This window comes from Salmo salar, chromosome 02 (assembly GCF_965601325.2).
Source record: "Salmo salar chromosome 02, fSalSal1, whole genome shotgun sequence".
Lineage (NCBI taxonomy): Eukaryota > Metazoa > Chordata > Actinopteri > Salmoniformes > Salmonidae > Salmo > Salmo salar.
In genome coordinates, this window is record NC_138292.1 from 87,884,102 (window position 1) to 87,908,249 (window position 24,148).

The window sequence follows — 24,148 nt, forward strand, 5'->3', positions numbered from 1 at the left end:
AATCTTCTAAACTACCCACAATGCACTATTTCTCAACGTCATATGGATGTGCTACCGAGTGAAACGGTGTAATGAAGTTTAACTCGGCAAGCCAATTAAGAACAAATTCTTATTTACATTGACGGCCTACCCCTGTTTCCAGTTATCCACAAGGCTAGGAGAACCTATTCAAGTAAGTAAGTAAATAGATTTTGAAAATGTAAAAAAAACGATGTATTATTAGCTAACTAGCTACAGTGCAGGCTAACTCAAATGAGCTGCTAAATGAGCTAGCTATCTAGACAACTTCACATACTGTATAGATAGATAGCTAGCTAAGTGAATTAAATATCACCAGCTACCTAACTACATATTAGCTAGCTATCTTGATGTATTTATCACTGTAAAAAACAAACTCCAAATGCATTTGTAGGTAGCTAGCTAACAGCCATGGAGGAGGGTGAAAGGATAGCAGCCCCAACTGTCAGTGAGAGAGGAGGCTATTCTGGATAGGGCAGGTACTTTTGTGTAGTTCCTGTCCCTAGAAGTGAGGACGGAGATAATAGAAACGTAATATTCAGTGTGGTGTAATTTGACTATAATGAAGTCTGTTTCTCGTGAGGTTGTCTGTCCTCAGATAAAGAGCTCTATGAAAGCCAGTCTACATATGAAGAGGTCCCAATGAAGAGCAGTGGTTCTCAGTCCTGGGGACTCAGAGGGGCACATTTTGGTTTTTACCTTCACACTGCACAGCTGATTCAAATAATCAACTCATTATCAAGCTTCAGGTGGTATTTATGTATTCATTTGTGATGCTGTCCTTGATATGATCCTGCTATTGTCACATGCTACACATGTACATATGTGTGCCCATGCATCTAACAATCCAATGTTATCATGATTTGTTATCAGGGATATTATACTTTAGTAATCCACAATGACCTGGTGATGTAACAGTCTAATAATTACATTGTCTTCCATATTCCTACAGATTGCCTACAGTTAACATGTAGGGCAATGCAAGGTTGGGTGACCAAGAACCAGGAGGGTATCTGCAGCTCGCCGCCGTGTGCCAGAGGAGAAGTCTGCTGCTCTGCAGGATGTTTCAAGGATGGGGTCCAACAACGCAGCAAGAGAGGCAACCCGTGTGCAGGAGATCTTCACCTCCTACTTCTTCAAAGAGGGTGCTGTTCGCATCTGCTACAAGACCATGGTGCTTGCCTACGGAGCTGTGAGGGGAACGGCACCTCCGTACCTTCAGGCTCTGATCAGGCCCTACACCCAAAGAAGGGCACTGCGTTCATCCACCTCTGGCCTGCTCACCTCCCTACCTCTGCGGAAGCACAGTTCCCGCTCAGCCCAGTCAAAACTGTTAGCTGCTCTGGCACCCCAATGGTGGAACAAGCTCCCTCACGACGCCAGGACAGCGGAGTCAATCACCACCTTCCGGAGACACCTGAAACCCCACCTCTTTAAGGAGTACCTGGGATAGGATAAAGTAATCCTTCTAACCCCCCCCCCCCCCCCCCCCCAAAAAAATATATAATGTACTACTGTAAAGTGGTTGTTCCACTGGATATCATAACGTGAATGCACCAATTTGTAAGTCGCTCTGGATAAGAGCGTCTGCTAAATGACGTAAATGTAATGTAAATGTTCCCTGGCAACACCATAGACTACACTATGCACAATCAAACGCTCTTTTAAGAGCCATTCACATTGCAATAAGAGTATTCTTCCATTTACTTAGCTATGTCAACTGCAGTTATTCAATTCACAGTTTCTCTCCCTTTGATTTCTACTTCTCAGGTGAGGGTGCTATTTAGGTAAGGGTGTGATGTCTGTGCAAAAACAAAACAGGCTATTTTAAATCCCCCATATTGGAAAAAATGTAGAACAATTTGACACCCTATAACCCACACCTACACACTCATGTATCAATCTGATTGATGGATTGTGTTGTGCAGTAAGCAGGTTCAGGTGTAAAACTGCGGCTCCTTCCACCTTCAAAGAATAGGCAAGAGGGCCAACCATGGAGAATAGTAAGACACTTCATTATTTCTATAACTACACCATCTTGTTTGTCCTTGTGTGTCCGTTCATGTTTTTCAGCATAAAGTACTCTGCAGCCACTTAGTGTGGTGTGGACACCAGGTGAGGCCACACAGATTCCTGTTCAACACTGTCGCTTTAACTACCTTATTTTCTCAATAACAGTCTTTCTCCTTCACTTCATCCCTCTCTCCCCTTCTCCCTAAATCCTCTAGGTTATATCAGCTGTGTCAGTGAACCCCTCCTGCATCTGAACTGGCTACATAGAGGGCACAGCATGATCAGAGGTGAGAGGTCACTTGGTCAGGTCAACAGGAAGTATTGTTAAAGAGATGCTTTACATTGAAATACAGATAGAGATGCAGTAGTCCCAGAGTTAATGATCCCAGGTCAGTTTATATTATACAGGAAGTATTATTAAAGAGATGCTTTACATTGAAATAAAGATAGAGATGCAGTAGTCCCAGAGTTAATGATCCAAGGTCAATTTTGCATTTCATCTCCTGATTGATGACTAACAATGTCGGAATAAAAAATAAAAACACAAGGCTTAAACATGTTCTCTCTCTCCATCTGTCTCGTCTGCAGGTATGTTTTGATGTGAGAGGATGCCATCATCGCCACCTCACCTGCTTTTAAGAACCTTTTGAACCGACATGAGACTATTATGTAATTGTGATGAACTGAGAGAATATTTATGTAGCACTGTGATTCATTAATCATGTGCTGCCTTCCTAGTTAGTTAGCAGTGGTGCGCGCTAATAGCGTTTCAATCAGTGACGTCACTCGCTCTGAGACTTGAAGTAGGGTTTCCCCTTGCGTTGCAAGGGCCGCGGCTTTTGTGGCGCGATGGGTAACGATGCTTCGTGGGTGTCAGTTCTTGATGTGTGCAAGGGTCCCTGGTTTGAGCTCGGGTTGGGGCGAAGAGAGGGACGGAACCTACACTGTTACATTGATGCTGTTGACCCGGATCATTGGTTGCTGTGGAAAAAGGAGGAGGTCAAAAGGGGGGTGAGTGTAACCGATGTGAAATGGCTAGTTAGTTAGCGGTGGTGCGCGCTAATAGCCTTTCAATCAGTGACGTCACTCGCTCTGAGACTTGAAGTAGGGTTTCCCCTTGCGTTGCAAGGGCCGCGGCTTTTGTGGCGCGATGGGTAACGGAGCTTCGTGGGTGTCTGTTGTTGATGTGTGCAAGGGTCCCTGGTTCGAGCCCAGGTTGGGGCGAAGAGAGGGACGGAACCTACACTCTCCCGCCACCTCTTTCTTCCTCTGTTTTTATAATGCACAACAGATGTGCATTGAAGTACAGATTGAACTTGTATTTATAACACTTGGATAATGAGCTTTTCACTAAAGCATTTCACATTCTCTACTGGTTGAAATGAAGTGTAATGTGATGAAATACTCCACCTATCCTGTGTTTATCAGATCAATGCAGATGAAGGGCATTAGATGTTGAGATGAACCAGTGTTAGAGTATTTACATGATGCATAGGAAGTGTAGTGTTCTGTTTTTAACATTATATTTCTGTATATATGAATTAACTAGTTAAATCCTGTTTCTAGTCTATTAGTTACAATGTGTAACCATTGATGTCCCAGGACCAAGATTGGTAAACACTGTTGAAGTGTATAACTGTAATACATACATGCAGACACAGAGTCATTCAAAGACTGGAATTTGATACTCCTGGTATTGGATATGACTGAAAAATAACCTCAAAGACATTCATACCTAAACTGCACCTTTATTTGCCAAGGTTGAGTACATGATCAGTGAATATATTAAATGTACAGGCTACAATGTGGGGATCTCATGCATGGTAATAACTACATGTATATACGACTTGCATCCTTGGCACAACATGATATTATATTCTACTCAATCCATAGGCTTCATTAATGTCATTCAGGCTGTTTTGAAGTTGATACAACTGGCTATGATAGCTGAGGTTCATAGCTAGGTTCTGAACTAATATGTATACCAAACGTTTGGGTCCATACACAGATCGGCTAGATAGCTAGCTACACATCCATAGGCATACAGGTATTTTAATCATCCACTGCACAATAAGGAAGAACATAGATGAAATAACGTAGCTAGCTATCTGCATGGCAAATATCAGCAAGGCAAGCTTACAAATTTGTAAATTCTTTAGTTGGCTAGAATCTATACATACACTGTTTCACAAAACGACAGCCTGGTTCGCTGGTTGTTTCAGGAGTCCCTAAAACAACCAGAATTACAATTTCAAACTCATGTCACAACACCCATAAAGCTAGCCAGCTAGCTGGCTAATGTTAGCTAGTCAGCTATCTGGCTAATGTTATCTAGTCAGCTATCTGGCTAATGTTATCTAGTCAGCTAGCTGGCTAATGTTAGCTAGTCAGCTAGCTGGCTAAATTGCGATTTTCGTAAATTAACTTTACGATAAAATAAAGCATAATCGTTTGTCTCTACATTAACTAACATTCCTGTCAACTGTACATGTTTTTGCATGATTCGTTATGACGTTATAATCCCTTACATTTGCTTCCATCCTAGTATTTCTGTCCGCCATCTTTGATCCAGTTCAGTTCTGTGTAGGGGTACCCCTCTCTCCTAGTATTTCTGTCCGCCATCTTTGATCCAGTTCAGTTCTGTGTAGGGGTACCCCTCTCTCCTAGTATTTCTGTCCGCCATCTTTGATCCAATTCAGTTCTGTGTAGGGGTACCCCTCTCTCCTAGTATTTCTGTCCGCCATCTTTGCTGAAGAAAGTCTAACAGTCACTAGTGCAGCAGCAGCCTCCCCGGTCCTAGTGCCGGCCCTGTAAGAAGTTTAAGATGCGATGGAAAGGTTGACGAAAAAAAGAAATCACTGAAAAAAATATATTGACTGATATTGATTTATTTAGGGGGGGGGAGTCTAGTTGATAGGTAATCGACTAGCCGGACTGTTCCTGGGACTCCGCGTGTAGGGATTTGTACAATGCATGAACAAGGCTATTGAACTAGACATTGGTGTCTGTCTTTATTACTTTATCCAATATATCATACTGGAACATGGTATCAGAAGTGGCTCGAAAACCATACGTTTGTTATTTTTGTAGCTAAGTACAGTATAGGCGCGGTTACGTTCCATATGCGAACACACGCCGATTCCTACTCCTAGTCACAACACTGATCAACTAGTTGTTAACTGGTTAGCTAGCATCACTACCTACCTCGATGACTGAAGGCAAAGAGATCTCCTATTCCATCGCTATGGCAGCGAACATTCCGCCACCAAATCCCATGGTTCTCACAGGGGACTGGAATACTAATTGGGACAATTTCAGGGATGAATTCGAGGACTATGCGCTGGCGACCGGTCTACATGAGAAACCCAACGAGGTACAAGCGGCAACTCTGAGGAGTTTAATGGGCAGCGAATGCAGGCATATCTACCGGCACAATCTCACCCTCACAGCGCGACAACAGTGTGATGCAAAGGCTATATTGGATGCATTGGAGAATTACTTCAAACCCGCCAGAAACGTAATTTACGAGCGGTTCGTTTTCGGAAGCTGCAAACAGGAAGAGGGTCAGTCAGTACACAACTTTGTAACCCGTTTGAGAGAAAAATTCGCCACTTGTGAATACGGGGGATTGAAAGATTAATTGATTCGTGACAAAATAGTACTGGGAATTGCAAATGAGGATACGCGCCGGCGTCTACTGAGAGAGAGAGAGGCTTAACATTAGTAACTGCCATCGAAATGTGCCGCACTGCCGAAGTCACTGACATGAGAATGAGAGCAATGGAAATCGAAACCCCACGCTCTGACGTTGATACTGTTCACGCTGTTGCTAGGCAGACATTCAGGCAAAACCAATCGAGGCAGAGTAAATCACCACGAACGGTGAACACAGAGAGCCCAGTAGCATGTAAATACTGTGGGAATACGCACACACGTGGCAAAGAGCACTGCCCTGCCTATGGAAAACCATGCAGAGCTTGTGGAACTGATAATCACTTTGCAAAAGTGTGTCTCAAAAGCAAAAGAAGGGTGAGTGAGGGCAAGATTCACTGTGTTGATGATGTCACTCAATGTTCAGAGCTGAACAGTGAAGTGACATTTACATGCATGAATCCATTGGGGCTGTACACTCAAGAGGGAAGAAATGGTTTGTGACACTACGATTACACAACAAGCAACAACAATGTCAACTGGATTCCGGTGCTACATGCAACATAATGAGCTACAAAGACAAACTCAATCTGGCACCTGACACACATCTATTGCCCAGCGATACTAGACTAAAGCTGTACTCAGGAGAGCTAATGAGCTCTATGGGCACCTTTGAGACCGAATGTGTTATTCGGGGACGCAAACACAAGCTGGAGTTTGAGATTGTGAAAACCAGTCAACATCCTCTCCTCTCAGGCTCTACATGCGAACGCCTGGGACTGATGCAGTTCACTGTACCAAATGACCTGCACGTTGTGGATCATATCCAGCATGGACCCCTGTCCAAAGAACAACTACTCAGCAGATATGACGATATATTCAACATGCCCGTTGAATCAGTGCCTGGGGAGGTACACTTTGAAGTGGATGAGAGCATCACTCCAGTCCAGTGTGCTCCTCGCAATGTGCCCATTGCAATGAAAGTGGCTGTGAAGGCCCAGCTGGACAAGTACGAGGCCGATGGCCACATGACATCTGTGACCGAACCAACTGACTGGATCAGCAATATGGTCATAGTGAAAAAAACAGAGAAGCTGAGGGTCTGCATCGACCCAAAGCATCTGAACCAAGCACTGAAACGATCCCACTACATCATGCCAACACTAGAGGATGTCCTCTACAAGCTTCCCAAGGCCAGGATTTTCACCTTGGTGGATGCCCGAGATGCATTCCTTCAATGCAAGCTGGACGAAGAAAGCAGCTTCATGACTACCTTCTGGACCCCCTGGGGTCGGAAACGCTGGCTCAAGCTCCCGTTTGGTGTCTCAGTGGCACCTGAGGTATACCAACGCAAGCAGCACGAGTTACTGGCTGGGCTCAAGAACATTGAACCCATCGCCGATGATGTCCTGATCGTAGGCTGTGGTGACACAGACGAAGAAGCAGAACGCGACCACGATGTGAAGCTCCTGGCACTGATGGAGCGCTGTCGATCAGTTAAGCTTCGTCTTGGCCTGAAGAAGCTACAGTTCAAGGTGAAAGACGTCCACTTCCATGGCCACATTCTCTCGGCAAAAGGCCTGAAGCCGGACCCAGACAAGGTCCGAGCGATCCTCGACATGCCAAACCCATCTGATGCAAAAGGAGTACAGCGTCTCATCGGTTTTGCAAACTATCTTGCAAAGTTCATGCCACACCTATCAGCAGTCTGTGAGCCTCTGCGCCGGTTGCTGGACAAAGACACACCATGGCACTGGTTACCCAAGCACGAGGCTGCGGTGCAGGAGATGAAATCTCTGGCTTCATCCATGCCAGTGTTGCGCTACTACGACGTCACGAAGCCTGTCACAATCCAGAGTGACTCCAGCCAAAGGGGACTTGGATGCTGCCTTATGCAGGAAGGCCAGCCCGTTGCGTTTGCCTTGAGAGCGCTCACCCCCACCGAACAGAACTATGCACAAATTGAGAAAGAGTGCCTCAGCATCGTCTTCTCCTGCCAGCGATTCCATCACTACTTATATGGTCGAGAGCTGGTCACCGCTGAAACTGACCACAAACCACTCATTGCCATATTCAGAAAACCTCTCCTCAACGCGCCCAAGAGGCTTCAAAGCATGCTCCTGACTCTGCAAAACTACAGCCTGAAGGTCATTTACAAGCCAGGACCAGAGATGTACATCAGCGACACACTGAGCAGGGCAACGGCACAATGTACAGGCAGAGGCACTGCCTATCAGCGGCAGGCCATCTGTTCGCTACAGCAGGAACAACAAGATGTTCAACAGATCAATCAGGCAGACTACTTAAACGTCACAGATCACCGCCTAGCCCAGATCAGGCAACACACTGACAAGGACGAACACCTACAATCACTGAAGTCCATGGCTCTCGCAGGTTGGCCATACCTGAAAGAGGAGACACCTTTCACAGTGAGAGAATACTGGACCTTTCGAGATGAGATCAGCGTGCAAAATGGCGTCTTGTTCAGAGGTCAGAAGGTCATTATTCCCAAATCGCTACGTCCAGAGATGCTTACCCGCATACACTCCAGTCACGTTGGAGGTGACGCATGCTACCGCCAGGCTCGTGAAACATTATACTGGCCAAACATGCAAGCAGAAATGAAAGACTTTGTCAGCAACTGTACCACGTGCAACGAGTACGCTCATGAACAGCAAAAGGAAACCATGATGTCACACGAACTGCCCACAAGGGCCTGGCAAATCGTCAGCATGGACTTATTCAGCCACAGACAAAAGGACTATCTTCTCATTGTTGATCACTACTCTGACTTTTGGGAAATTGAACTGCTCCCTGACTTGTCTGCAGAGACGGTCATAAAGCGCTGCAAGGCGCAGTTTGCCAGGCAAGGTCAGCCTGACAAGGTAATCACGGACAATGGCCCACAATTCACTGCACAGTTCAAGCGTTTCGCCTCAGAATGGGAGTTTGACCACATGACCTCCTCTCCAAGACACCCAAAAGCAAATGGCAAGGCAGTCAGCTGTCAAGATTGCAAAGAACCTGTTAAGCAGGGCCGCGCGCGACAGCAACGACCCATGGAAAGCGATCTTACAGTGGAGGAACACACCCACCGAAAACATGGACAGCAGCCCAGCACAACGCCTTCTGTCCAGACGTCTGAAGACTACCATCCCCGTAGCTAACAAGCTACTTGAGCCCTGCATCATGGTTGGCGTCATGGACAAACTGCGTCGCAGAAAGCAGCTCGCTAAGTGCTTCTACGACCGGACTGCTCGAGACCTACCAGAGCTGGAGGTGGGTGAAACGATAAGGATGAAACCGCTGCCGGGAGACCACACAGGACTTTGGAGGCTGGGCACGTGCCTACAGAGAGTTGCACCACGCTCTTACCTGGTGGATGTTGGTGGCTCCCTCTATCGTCGCAATCGGGTGGATCTGCGCGTAGCAGAGCAGACAAACCAGAACACGCCATACACTCACCTAGATGAGCTGGATCACAGTCCAGGCCTAAGGGTACGAGGCGCAGAATTGAGACATGAGCCAACTGAAGGTGAGGCTTCTACCCCACCAAGCTCTCCAGCTCGTGTCCCTAATCCTACCCCTGTCAGAGCCCATACTTACTCACGGGTGGGTCGGCTGTGCAAGCCACCGGACAGGCTTACTCTGTAAGCAAGAGACTGTTAACTTGTCCTCCTGTTTATAAAATTTAATTTTTTAAAAAATAATTTAAAAAAGAAAGGAAGATGACAACTGAAGTAAAAAGAAAATGTCATGCTTTTTTAATTGTTATGACTTGATTGTTAAGAATTTAATGTTATGCTGTTATGTTTGCACTTTCTATTGAAAAGGATGATGTTACGAAGTCTAGTTGATAGGTAATCGACTAGCCGGACTGTTCCCCGGACTCCGTGTGTAGGGATTTGTACAATGCATGAACAAGGCTATTGAACTAGACATTGGTGTCTGTCTTTATTACTTTATCCAATATATCATAATGAAACAGGGGGGGCTAATGAATATTTTAGGACTAGCCACATCCCTGATTCCTACCCTTGAACTTTTTGTCTGAATATAAAATAAACATTTTACTCAACTGCGTTACCCACTCCAGTAAGCAGATGGCGGTCTGGGAATTTAAGGCGATGCTGTTGGTGTGACGTATAATCTTGTGGACGGAACGCTTCTTTCAACCGCAGCAACAGTTATTCAGCCACCTCGGTAGCTTGCTAGAAAAAATAGCCGAACCAATAAAGCTCTTTAGACGCTGTAGTGTATATTAGCCACTGTGTTTTAAACCCACTTCTGTCGTCTAGTTAGTTATCCGATTAAATTTCATATTTACGGTGTTGTTATTAGTCAGCTCCAACCATGAGGTCACTAAGCTACTCTCCTCCTGCTCAAGAAGATGAGGTCTGCTGGACAGAGGATATCAGAGTAAAACTAGAAGTAGAGGGTGAGGCTGTTACTGTGAAAGAAGAAAAGGACACGTTCAGAGTGAAAGGGGAGGAGGATGTTACAGTAAAAGGAGAGGAGGATGCAGAAGAGGAAACTGGATATCTGGGCCCGGTTTCCCAAACGCATCTGAAGGCATCCAATGGTTCTAACGGTGAATTTAGCCATAAGATGGTTTTGAGAAACCGTTCCCTGATTAACACTAGTAAGTACTGTCTTAAATACAGAGGCACAAACTCTGCAGTTGTTTAACTGATGTTTGGTGTTAAAGGGGAAATCTGCAATTGCTACATCCATATTTAGACTTTTAAATTATTTATTTATAGCCATTGATTCTTGAAGAATTTAACACATGCCTCATGAGCTTAGTTCAACTGTTGTACCACAAATAAGCTTTTTTTACTCCAATGTTTAGAAAGAATGTAAACCAACACTGTATAGCCTCAACATGGTTAAAACTATAATGTTGATATCATGGATGGTCAGTCCTTGCATCCGTCGGTCTGTCTATGCATTTGAGAGTAGTTACATTTCTCCAGCCCCATTCATCATCTTATTACCAAAACAGTGGTGGAATTACAGCTTTGTTATTGTTTGTACTGTAGATTGGTTGATTGATTGTTGTGTGGCTTTTGTAAAGGGACAACCTAGTATTTAAACAGCCACAAAATGGCTGCCCTGAGACTTGGTTTGGTGAACAGCTGAGGGATGGGAGATGGAGAAATGTAACCACTCTCACATTCATAGAGAAAGCTATTGTATCAACCTTAACCCAAAACCTAGCGACCTCGTCAAGAAGTTCAGACATCTTGGCGTTACAGTTATAAGTTGTTGGCTTGACAGTTTCTGGACCCAGGTTTGAGTTAAGCTCAGGTCAACCCCCTGAATTCACTACACTATGAATACAAGGACTGGCCATCCATGAGGTCAAAATTATAGTTTAACCAGGTTTCTAGGGTATATAGTATATTCTTTAATTGCCAGTGTAGATTTCCTGTTGGGGTCAAATTGTTAGAGCTGTTGATAAGTCATTGTATAATATTCAGCCAATTTATTTTCATGCCATTACATCAATATAGCCCAACCAGAAGAGAAGGAACTCTTCCTGAACCACCACCTCCTGCTGGCCTTCATACATTCTGACGTTGCTGGTAATAGGCTACACAAGCAGTCGGCAACCTACATTTGGAGTGACAATTTATCTGACCATTTCTACCGATCTGTGTGCCAGTTATGATTTTAATATGCACATTTTACTGGAACAGTTTAATTTATAATAGTATCTGAAAATCATTGTCTGTGATTAATCTACATTCTAAATCTAAATAAAAATTATACAAATCTAAAAGTAACTTTTATTGCCATTGCCAACTATGTAAAAAATAGCCTCCATAAAGCCAACAAATAAAAACATTGCAGGCTGCAGGTAGAAAATATGCTGATAAAAATAAATATCAGAGAAATCACATTGGCTGCACATGGCCTGTCTACAACGAACATGAATCATTGTATCAACTATCAAATTGGGTCAGGAAACTCAGATAGCAAGCTTGAAACATTGAATAAATAGTTCTGGGCGCTCAGTTTCCTGCTCCAGTGAGTTTGGGACAGACACAGCTGTAGGCTATATATTTTGAGGAACTATTGTCATTTGCAATGGATTTTAATAAGACTTTGTTTACTTGCTGTTTGAGGTGAAGAAACATTTGCTTTGAGAAGCTCCACAACTCATTAGTGGTGCTGCATTAAGACAATCAGAAATACTACCAGACATCCCCAAATGGGCACATTTATAGGCCTACATTTGCACACAGGCCAGGTAGACTAGTCCTACTTCTATATACGTAATCAGGTGTGCGTCCTTATTCAACATTGACAGGAGTTTTTCAGACTGAAGACAATGAATAAATTAACAAAAGTGACGCATCTTGCGGGGTCAGGTCTGGGTGGTCTGCCAGGGGCCGTTTCATTTAGTATCCGTTTGGGTCGGCATTATGAACCTAGTTTCCCTCCTTCAGGGAACAGTAGTTACAGTCATAACATTAAGCTTGTCATATGATGAACTTCAACTTAAATACTGTATCTTCCTGTCGGACAGTTTTTTTGACAGTCAAATGACAAACATCACGACTTTCAACAACAACCAAAGTGCTTCTTCATTCATTACTCTGGTAAAGACAGTTATGCCGTGCTCCATGTTGGATCCAACAACCCTAACAAATTGATGTTTATAATGTGTTATTGTCGGCTTGATTTACTGTAGGGTCTCGTTAGTCTGTTTGGACACAGAGATACTTAGCTCATAATGTGTAGAGAACTGTTCCTTGATGGATAGGCTATTGTACAACACACAGAGCTATTTTCCTATATTCAGTACATTTAGAATGACAACACATTACAGAGTAGCCTAGTGGGATTATTCACAAATGTATCTGGTAATGAAATGTAATGAAGACAAAGACATTTTAATTTCCATTTTTCACCCTAAATATTAAATGATTTGTAGTCCTAGGTCTATGTTGTTGTTTGGTGAAGTTATGGGTCCTACAGTAGGTCTATGTTGTTGTTAGGTGAAGTTATGGGTCCTACAGTAGGTCTATGTTGTTGTTAGGTGAAGTTATGGGTCCTATAGTAGGTCTATGTTATTGTTAGGTGAAGTTATGGGCAATTTGTTAAACACTTAGTGTACAAACCCTCATTGTCAGCCTGATGTTAAAGCTAGCCAAAGAGCATTTTACTGGTTTGTGTTTTTTTAAAGTATAAAGCAGTTGATTTGCGACAATAACAAACAGGACATTCAAACAAGCATTACAATTATAATCTAAAAGTAGTGTGAAATGCACTCATTAGCAACCTGTAAATGGAGGCTATTTTTGCTGTCAGCCTATGAGAACTCCCCTGAGTTTTCCCCCACAGTGGTGAATTAGTATATATTGACAGAGCTTAATGTGAGTTTCCTTGAGTAGCACTCCTGATCCTGTGCTGTAATATTCAGAATACATTGTGAAAAACTAAATTTGTCGCTCACCATTTTTGCTCCATGCAGATATACTACATCCATAACTAGTGGTTTCCTCATTACCAGATATACTACATCCATAACTAGTTGTTTCCTCATTACCAGATATACTACATCCATAACTATTGGTTTCCTCATTACCAGATATACTACATCCATAACTAGTGGTTTCCTCAGTAGCAGATATACTACATCCATAACTAGTGGTTTCCTCATGACCAGATATACTACATCCATAACTAGTGGTTTCCTCATGACCAGATATACTACATCCATAACTAGTGGTTTCCTCATTACCAGATATACTACATCCATAACTAGTGGTTTCCTCATTAGCAGATATACTACATCCATAACTAGTGGTTTCCTCATTAGCAGATATACTACATCCATAACTAGTGGTTTCCTCATTACCAGATATACTACATCCATAACTAGTGGTTTCCTCATTACCAGATATACTACATCCATAACTAGTGGTTTCCTCATTACCAGATATACTACATCCATAACTAGTGGTTTCCTCATTACCAGATATACTACATCCATAACTAGTGGTTTCCTCATTAGCAGATATGGATGTAGTATAACTATTGGTTTCCTCATTGAGAAGCATGACTCAAATCACCTCATATTTCAAACATTCAGCCTGACAAAAGATACATGTTTTAATATTCCATGCCTCACCGTTAAGTTAATTATTTAAGTTTATTATTGCCAATACATATTAACAAAGGGGTGTACATTTGGTTTTATATTTCATCTTTACAATTCATGTAACATTTAGTAATCATAATTATTTATGCAACAAACTGACAATTTGTGGATACTTTTATATTGACGTTGTTGCCCTGCTTTTAGAATATCAGGGTTAATTCTCAGATGTGCCAACCCAAATGTACTAGAGCATGACATTGGGGACTGGGCCCCGATCCAACAACATGCCTATCTAGTGAACCCTGAGAAGAGAGAGAAGCTCTGCAGTGAGGTGGAAAGTTACTACGGATATTGCAAGAGTTTCCTCTTGAAATCAGACATGTCCGTGGCAAGGACAACTTGGTTGCTGATTGTCTCTGGGTGAGCAGTCAAAAAGTTTTGTGTTTTGCGTTTAGTCAGTGCGTTGCCATGGATCACAATTTATTTTGACTGCATGTTTTTCCGTATTGGAGATGAGTTTTGTTTGGGCTCGTTCCAAGGGGACGAGAGTTCTAGAAGCTAGTGAGTTTTAGGAAGACGAGAGTTCTAGAAGCTAGTGAGTTTTAGGAAGACGAGAGTTCTAGAAGCTAGTGGGGGAAAAAAACATTTTTTCTTGTTTTTAATTGTTGACAGCCAGTAGACACCATGTTTATATTGGTGAAGGTGAAGCATTGTAGTTGATTATAATGAGAAATTGAAGTTTTCTGTTGGTAGTGAGCAAACTTGTCCAACAAAAATATAGGATATATTTGTTGTCTTAAGGGGGAAGGTGTTACAGGCTTTGGTTTTTCCATTTATGTTTGAGGTTGGACTTTAGCACGTCTAGCTCGTTAGCACGTCTAGCTCGTTAGCACGTCTAGCTCGTTAGCACGTCTAGCTCGTTAGCACGTCTAGCTCGTCGCTCGTTAGCACGTCTAGCTCGCTCGTTAGCACGTCTAGCTCGCTCGTTAGCACGTCTAGCTCGCTCGTTAGCACGTCTAGCTCGCTCGTTAGCACGTAGGACGCACTGATTGGTGTCACCTCGTTAGTCAGTATGTGTTACACCTGTGCTGGCTTGTCCATCTCGTTAGTGGGAAGGTGTTTCACCTGAGCTGGTCCAGGTTCTATTTAACCTGTGTCTGGCCCAGTGCTCCAGTTGTCTTGATACATGTGGAGAGTCAACACCTTTAGTTGCTCTACCTTTTTGGTTTGCTTCCTGTCTTTAAGTTTGGTGTGGGTTTTTCTTTTGTTTGCCCCAGATTTAGTGGGTCTCATGGTGGGTGTCTTTTAGGTCCCAGTTGTTGTTACTAGTCAACTTTCAGTGGACACAGAGCAAAACTGAAAGATGAGGGGAATCTGTGTGGGTAGCTGGACAGGTAGGATGACTAACAGTGAAGGTGAACAGGTGGTCACGGGTCAGGTGACAGAGGAATGGATGAGACTGAGGCAGGAATTCCTTTAACCATAAAGTGGTATATTTACTGAGTAGTCTGTGCTGCATAACAAAGGAAACAGAATAACGTGTATCCAATCAAATCCATCAAAGATCTAATCGTAACAATCATTCATTATTAACATTTAGGGAATTCAACAATCCAGTTCATTAATAAGCCAATAGGAACCATCGGTGAGCAATTTAGGCTCAACTGTTTATCATGAAAGAATACAAACAGTGATCGGTTATTCAATCTATAAATCGCCAGTAGTTGGATATCAGAGCCGATCTGTTCAACAAACAATTACTTTCTTATTTCACCCTTTCAAGTGTCTTCATATGTACACGGAATTTCATTACATATTAACCATACCAATTTCATAATTGGCCTGTTATGATCCGTAGGGCCGGGGTCATTGGCCATTCACATTACACGATAAGTTTGAAGCGCTCCAAGCCGCGCTCCGCGGTAATAACTCTAAACAACAACTGATGGCCCGCTCTCCCGATCGCAACAGATGAAAGGTAACAGAGTCGGTGGATTCATGGACGCACAGAACTTCTGGATGAGACGGAGTGAAGGAAGAGAAAGCAGCGCGATCAGGCGATGGAGATTTCCTCCGTTTATGGAGTTGAGATCTGTCGGACATTTCCACCTGACCTAATTAAAGCGCCCCTGGCCCAGCTGAGTAAGTGGCAATGAATTAAAGGATTATTCCACCAATTCCATGGGCTTTTTCTACAATTATGTTATAATACTTTTATTGCATCAAATGGTTGTTTTATGCAACAGAATAAAGGGTTCTTAGAACTATTGTTTCTGTGTCTGTACTGAGGTTGGGCCTCTGGGAGAAAACACTGACAGGAGATTTACAATGTCTTTTGGGTGATAAAACCTAAAGAGACTGCATTCCAGAGCATGAGTTAATGTTTCTGTTCTATATGGTACCAGGGAGAGATGACCCCAGGGCCAGACCCTGGTCTCTACACAAAGAGTAATGAGGTCACTCGCTCTGAGACCTGAAGTAGTTGCTCTGCAAGGGCTGCGGCTTTTGTGGCGAGATGGGTAACGATGCTTCGTGGGTGTCAGTTGTTGATATGTGCAGAGGGTCCCTGGTTCAAGCCCAGGTTGGGGAGAGGAGAGGGACGGAAGCTATACTGTAACATTGGAAATGAACAAGATTAAAAATTAACAACCACATTTGGCGATGGGTATGTGAATCTTGACTTGGTGACTGACGACCTGGGTAAATGATCTGGGTAAATAGTGCACGAGGGATCCCTCCAACTTGGGATCTCAGGGAGACCACACTTCGGGAACGGAGCAGATGAACCCACCTTTGATCTGAGTGGATACCACAACTCAAACCTAGTTTAAAAAAAAGAATGAGGTGAGAAACATGCAAAGTGTAGTTTTTAGAAAAGCCTCGAAGGCTCTGAGTGTGTTTTCCTGTGTAGAAGGGGGGGGGGGGGGGGGGGGGGGGTGGCAAACAGGGCCCAGTCAGCTATCTGTATGAACTGGATGAAAACTAGAATCTGTGTTTACTAGTTAAGACCATTTATGATATAGTATATGTTAGTAAGGTGCACCTGTAATTGTTTTAAACCTGTAATTGTTTTAACCCTGTACCCCATTTTAGAAGTATTGAAATATGTAAATGTATGAGTTGCATTATCCTAGGAACTAACCATGAGATAGAAATGTGAAAATATTCCTGCAGGTTAAAATATTGTTGAAAAACAACTAATTGATTAGGTATGTTTGGGAATAGCATTGTGTCACTGTGATATGAGAGTTGTGTGACTGTGATATGAGAGTTGTGTGACTGTGATATGAGAGTTGTGTGACTGTGATATGGGAGTTGTGTGTATGTGATATGAGAGTTGTGTGACTGTGGAAATGAGTCTTAATCTGTCCTCTGGATAGTAACATAGAAATATGCTTAATCAGATGATTGAAATGTGGATAATAAGCGAGATTATATTTCAGAAAGCAGCGGAAGGTCTATAGTTCCTGGGAGGCTTGATTTTGCCGTGGTCTCTGGGAGGTTAGAGAACCGTTGAGGATCCCATGGTCATTGTCTGGGAAACAAAAGTTTATTTTTTGTTCTGCTGGGAGTATTTATGGAGAGCTGCTTCGTAGCTGTGGAGTCCTTGAAAAAGCAAATGGAATGGTTGTCGTGACTACCTGAGAATTTCTTAAGTTTTATATGGATTCTTTAAATATATGAAAATATGAATTGTATATGTGTATAATCGATTAGTAGAGATTTGATAAAGTAATACTGGGAATATAATTAGATACAATTTAAACAACCCATATATAGACCAATGTAGGTTTTGAGTTGGTATCTTTTTAATGGATCATTTGATACAGATGAGGTTTAAGCATTATTAAACTGTCTACAAAGTCTGGGAAGTTTTCTAAGAAACTGGTGGGAGTGTGTCCACTTTAGGTTAAGTTACCCTAACGATGTAACTATAAAACGCTAATTGGATTTTCTCCGTCAGGGTACTACATTTGAAATAAACTGCCCTTAAAACCTATTAGGGACAGATGTTCCGCTAGCGGAACGCCTCACCAATATCCAATGGTATAGAGTGGCGCGAATTACAAATACCTCAAAAATGCAAAAACTTCAATTTTTCAAACATATGACTATTTTACACCATTTTAAAGACAAGACTCTCCTTTATCTAACCACATTGTCCAATTTCAAAAAGGCTTTACAACGAAAGCAAAACATTAGATTGTCAGGAGAGTACCCAGCCAGAAATAATCACACACCCATTGTTCAAGCTAGCATATATGTCACAAAAACCCAAACCACAGCTAAATGCAGCACTAACCTTTGATGATCTTCATCAGATGACACTCCTAGGACATTATGTTATACAATACATGCATGTTTTGTTCAATCAAGTTCATATTTATATCAAAAACCAGCTTTTTACATTAGCATGTTTTGTTCAGAACTAGCATACCCACCGCAAACTTCCTGTGAAGTTACTAAATTACTCACGATAAACGTTCACAAAAAACATAATTATTTTAAGAATTATGGATACAGAACTCCTTTATGCTTTTCGGTGAAAGCACATTTTGCAATATTCTGAGTAGATAGCCCAGCCATCATGGCTAGCTATTTTGACACCCACCAAGTTTGGCACTCACCAAACTCAGATTTACTATTAGAAAAATTGTAGTACCTTTGCTGTTCTTCGTCAGAATGCACTCCCAGGACTTCTACTTCAACACCCAATGTTGTTTTGGTTCCAAATAATCCATAGTTATATCCAAATAGCTCCGTTTTGTTCGTGCGTTCAAATCACTATCCGAAGGGTGACGCGCCGGCGCGTTTCGTGACAAAAATTTTCAAAATATTCCATTACCGTACTTCGAAGCATGTCAAACGCTGTTTAAAATCAATTTTTATGCGATTTTTCTCGTAAAATAGCGATAATATTCCAACCGGGAGACGTTGTATCCGTTCAAACACTGAAAGAAGAAAATGGAATCGTCACATGCACATGCGCGCCAGTGCCATTGTTCTCAGAAGTACCCCTCTCCAAAACCCCTACCGTTTTTCGCCCAGAGACTGCAGAGTTATCATTCCACGTTCTGGCGCCTTCTGAGAGCCAATGAAAGCCTCAGAAAATGTCATGTTACCGCAGAGATCCTGTATTTTCGATAATGAGGCTACAGAAGGCCAAGAAATGGTCAGACAGGGCACTTCCCATATAGAATCTTCTCAGGTTTTGGCCTGCCATATGAGTTCTGTTATACTCACAGACACCATTCAAACAGTTTTAGAAACTTCAGAGTGTTATTTATCCAAATATACTAATTATATACATATTCTAGTTTCTGGGCAGGAGTAGTAACCAGATTTAATCGGGTACGTTTTTTATCCGGCCGTGAAAATACTGCCCCCTATCCCAAAGAAGTTTTAAGTTCTAAATAAAGAGTAAAAACTCAGACGATGAGTAAAGCTCAAACCAAGTTTAATCACCCACTGAGTCACAGCTGCATAAGACCAAGACATATTCACACAGGCTGCTGGTATTTAACCCTTTATGCTGAGTCTCATCCTTACTGGTATTTAACCCTTTATGCTGAGTCTCCTCCTTACTGGTATTTAACCCTTTATGCTGAGTCTCCTCCTTACTGGTATTTAACCATTTATGCTGAGTCTCCTCCTTACACCTCTGTTGCTAGGCAGAACTTTAGTGATATCAGTTCTTCCTCACTTCATCTGACCTAACCTCGGCCTAAATTCCTCACTCCTCCCCACCTCACGGCTGTCCTGTTGACTTGTTCCAGACTGTGGCCCTTCTCCTCCCCACCTCACGGCTGTCCTGTTGACTTGTACCAGACTGTGGCCCTTCTCCTCCCCACCTCACAGCTGTCCTGTTGACTTGTTCCAGACTGTGGCCCTTCTCCTCCCCACCTCACGGCTGTCCTGTTGACTTGTTCCAGACTGTGGCCCTTCTCCTCCCCACCTCACGGCTGTCCTGTTGACTTGTTCCAGACTGTGGCCCTTCTCCTCCCCACCTCACAGCTGTCATGTTGACTTGTTCCAGACTGTGGCCCTTCTCCTCCCCACCTCACGGCTGTCCTGTTGACTTGTACCAGACTGTGGCCCTTCTCCTCCCCACCTCACGGCTGTCCTGTTGACTTGTTCCAGACTGTGGCCCTTCTCCTCCCCACCTCACAGCTGTCCTGTTGACTTGTTCCAGACTGTGGCCCTTCTCCTCCCCACCTCACGGCTGTCCTGTTGACTTGTTCCAGACTGTGGCCCTTCTCCTCCCCACCTCACGGCTGTCCTGTTGACTTGTACCAGACTGTGGCCCTTCTCCTTCCATAGGATCCCTGACATCTAACAATAACACATTCTGACAGAATGTAAACGTTCTACATCCCCTTCTCTCAAACAGTGACATAAATAAGGATATTTCATATTTTCAAGTTCAGAAGTCAGAACCTATCACTTGCTATGTAAAAAAGAGACAGAAGAATGCACAATGGTCAATGCTATCCGGGATCCTTGGGACATCCCTACCTTAAAACCTGTTGGGGCTAGGGGCAGTATTTTCACGGCCAGATGAAAAACGTACCCAATTTAAACAGATTACTACTCTGGCCCAGAAAATATAATATTTTCTTCTGGGATGAATACCTATTGCCCGGTTGTAAAATTATCGCAATTTTACGTAAAAAAATACCCTAAAGGATTGATTGTAAACATCGTTTGACGTGTTTCTACAAACGGTAATGGAACTTTTGACCATTTCGTCTATGGATTTGCATCCACGCCACATGGCATTGTAAAGTGTTCTGGATGGGTCAACAAAACGGACGTATTTGGACATAAATGATGGACTTTGCAGAACAAATGAACATTTCTTGTGGAAGTGGGTGCCCTTCCGAGTGCATTCCGCCGAAGATTAGCAAAGGTAAGTAAACATTTCAAACATATTTTTAGAGATTTGTCGACGCCGTGGTTGTAGGCTAACTGTATAGCTTAGCATTGAAGGTAAGTTCTGTACTCAGAATATTGAACAATGTGCTTTTTCCGTAAAGTTATTTTGAAATCTGACAAAGTGGTTGCATAAAGGAGTAGATTATCTATAATTCTTTAAATAATTGTTATACATTTTGTCAACGTTTATGAGTTCTTCTGTAAATGAATGTGCCTATTCACCGGCTGTTATGGGGAGAAAACATTTTCTGAACGTCATGCGCCAATGTAAATATTGGGTTTTGGATATAAATATAAACTTGATCGAACAAAAAATGCATGTATTGTCTAACATGATGTCCTAGGAGTGTCATCTGATGAAGATTGTCAAAGGTTAGTGCTTAAATTTAGCTGTATATCTGGTTTTGTGATGGCTATCCGTGCTAGGAAAATTGCTTTTTTTTGTTGCTAAGGTGCTATGCTAAAATAATATAATGTTTTGCTTTCACCGTAAAGCCTTTTTGAAATCGGACAATGTGATTGGATTAACGAGTAGAGTATCTTTAAAATGCCATATAATACTTGAATTTTAATTTTGAGATTATTATTTTTTGAATTTCGCGCCATGCTATCTCACTGGTTGTTGTCCAACCAATCCTGTTAACGGGAATTTATCTCGAAGGGGTCCTCTAGAGGTTAGTTGGCCACCAGCTTTGCACACATCTCAAGAGGGATTTTGTCCCACTCCTCTTTGCAGATCTTCTCCAAGTCATTAACCTCTATGGGCTAGGTTCTTCCCACCTACTCAACAGCCAGTTGAATCCTGTGGCGCGTTATTCAAATACCTTAGATATGATATTACTTCAATTTTTCAAAAATATGACTATTTTACACCATTTTAAAGATAAGACTCTCGTTAATCTAACCACACTGTCCGATTTCAAAAAGGCTTTACAACGAAAGCAAAACATTAGATTATGTCAGCAGAGTACCCAGCCAGAAATAATCAGACACCCATTTTTCAAGCTAGCATATAATGTCACATAAACCCAAGCCACAGCTAAATGTAGCACTAACCTTTGATGATCTTCATCAGACGACAACCCTAGGACATTATGTTATACAATACATGCATGTTTTGTTCAATCAAGTTCATATTTATATCAAAAACCAGCTTTTTACATTAGCATGTGACTAGCATGTGACTAGCAGTCCCACCGAACACTGCCGGTGAATTTACTAAATTACTCACGATAAACGTTCACAAAAAGCATAACAATTATTTTAAGAATTATAGATACAGAACTCCTCTATGCACTCGATATGTCCAATTTTAAAATAGCTTTTCGGTGAAAGCACATTTTGCAATATTCTCAGTAGATAGCCCGGCATCACAGGGCTAGCTATTTAGACACCCAGCAAGTTTAGCACTCATCAAAGTCAGATTTACTATAAGAAAAATGTTATTACCTTTGTTGTCTTCGTCAGAATGCACTCCCAGGACTTCTACTTCAATAACAAATGTTGGTTTGGTCCAAAATAATCCATCGTTATATCCAAACAGCGGCGTTTTGTTCGTGCGTTCTAGACACTATCCTAAAGGGTAAATAAGGGTGGCGAGCATGGCGCAATTCGTGACAAAAAAAATCTAAATATTCCATTACCGTACTTCGAAGCATGTCAACCGCTGTTTAAAATCAATTTTTATGCCATTTTTCTCATAAAAAAGCGATAATATTCCGACCGGGAATCTTCTTTTATGTAAACAGACAAAGGAAAAGAAAGCATTCGGTCGAAGCGGGCACGCGCCTAAGCCCATAGTACTCTGAGTGGCCACTTGCCAAAAGCGATAATGTGTTTCAGCCAGAGCCTGCCTCGATATTGTTCAGCCTTTTCCCGGGCTCTGAGACCCTATGGAAGCCGTAGGAAGTGTCACGTTATTGCACAGATCCTGAGTCTTCAATAAAAAGAGCCAAGATGAAACACTACTTCTCAGACAGGCCACTTCCTGCTTGAAATCTTCTTAGGTTTTGGCCTGCCATAAGAGTTCTGTTATACTCACAGACACCATTCAAACAGTTTTAGAAACTTTAGGGTGTTTTCTATCCAAAGCCAATAATTATATGCATATTCTAGTTACTGGGCAGGAGTAGTAACCAGATTAAATCGGGTACGTTTTTTATCCAGCCGTGTCAATACTGCCCCTTAGCCCTAACAGGTTAAGGTTTCGAGGCTGACGTTTGGCAACTCGAACCTTCAGCTCTTTCTACAGATTTTCTATGGGATTAAGGTCTGGAGACTGGCTAGGCCACTCCAGGACCTGAATGTGCTTCTTCTTGAGCCACTCCTTTGTTGCCTTGGCCGTGTGTTTTGGGTCATTGTCATGCTGGAATACCCATCCACGACCCATTTTCAATGCCCTGGCTGAGGGAAGGAGGTTCTCACCCAAGATTTGATGGTACATGGCCCCGTCCATCGTCCCTTTGATGCGGTGAAGTTGTCCTGTCCCCTTAGCAGAAAAACACCCCCAAAGCATAATGTTTACACCTCCATGTTTGATGGTAGAGATGGTGTTCTTGGGGTCATAGGGTCATAGGCAGCATTCCTCTCCACCAAACACGGCGAGTTGAGTTGATGTCAAAGAGCTCCATTTTGGTCTTATCTGACCACAACACTTTCACCAGTTGTCCTCTGAGTCATTCAGATGTTCTTTGGCAAACTTCAGACGGGCATGTATATGTATTCTTGAGCAGGGGGACCTTGCGGGCGCTGCAGGATTTCAGTCCTTCACGGCGTAGTGTGTTACCAATAGTTTTCTTGGTGACTATGGTCCCAGCTGCCTTGAGATCATTGACAAGATCCTCCCGTGTAGTTCTGGGCTGATTCCTCACCGTTCTCTTGATCATTGCAACTCCAGGAGGTGAGATCTTGCATGGAGCCCCAGGCCGAGGGAGATTGACAGTTCTTTTGTGTTTCTTCCATTTGCGAATAATAGTCGCACCAAATGTTGTCACCTTCTCACCAAGCTGCTTGGCGATGGTCTTGTAGCCCATTCCAGCCTTGTGTAGGTCTACAATCTTGTCCCTGACATCCTTGGAGAGCTCTTTGGTCTAGGCCATGGTGGAGAGTTTGGAATCTGATTGATTGTTTGCTTCTGTGGACAGGTGTCTTTTTTACAGGTAACAAGCTGAGATTAGGAGCACTCCCTTTAACTTTTCTAGGGTAGGGGGCATTATTCTGACATCCGGATGAAAAGCGTGCCCGTAGTAAACTGCCTACTATTCAGGCCCAGAAGGTAGGATATGCATATTATTAGTAGATTTGGATACAAAACACTCTGAAGTTTCTAAAACTGTTTGAATGATGTCTGTGAGTATAACAGAACTTAAAATGCTATCTGGATAGCTTTGCCATCAGCCTGACAATGAGGGTTTGTCC

At 42.7% G+C, this 24,148-nt stretch overlaps 1 long non-coding RNA gene and 1 pseudogene across 5 annotated transcripts in view; one reads left to right on the forward strand and one right to left on the reverse strand.

Annotated features, from left to right (window-relative positions):
- LOC145863946 (uncharacterized) overlaps window positions 1-24,148 on the reverse strand; it is a 43,245-nt pseudogene that overhangs the window by 9,720 nt on the left and 9,377 nt on the right. The gene's annotated exons all lie outside the window — the stretch shown is intronic.
- LOC123732571 (uncharacterized) lies at window positions 21-3,919 on the forward strand. Of its 4 annotated transcripts, XR_006763240.2 has the most exons (4): window positions 21-176; window positions 602-767; window positions 971-2,318; window positions 2,620-3,919. It is a non-coding gene; the product is annotated as an uncharacterized LOC123732571 (long non-coding RNA). The 4 variants fall into 4 exon arrangements; XR_014382349.1 differs by having other exon boundaries at window positions 602-2,318; XR_014382350.1 differs by lacking the exon at window positions 21-176 and having other exon boundaries at window positions 184-2,021; window positions 2,247-2,318.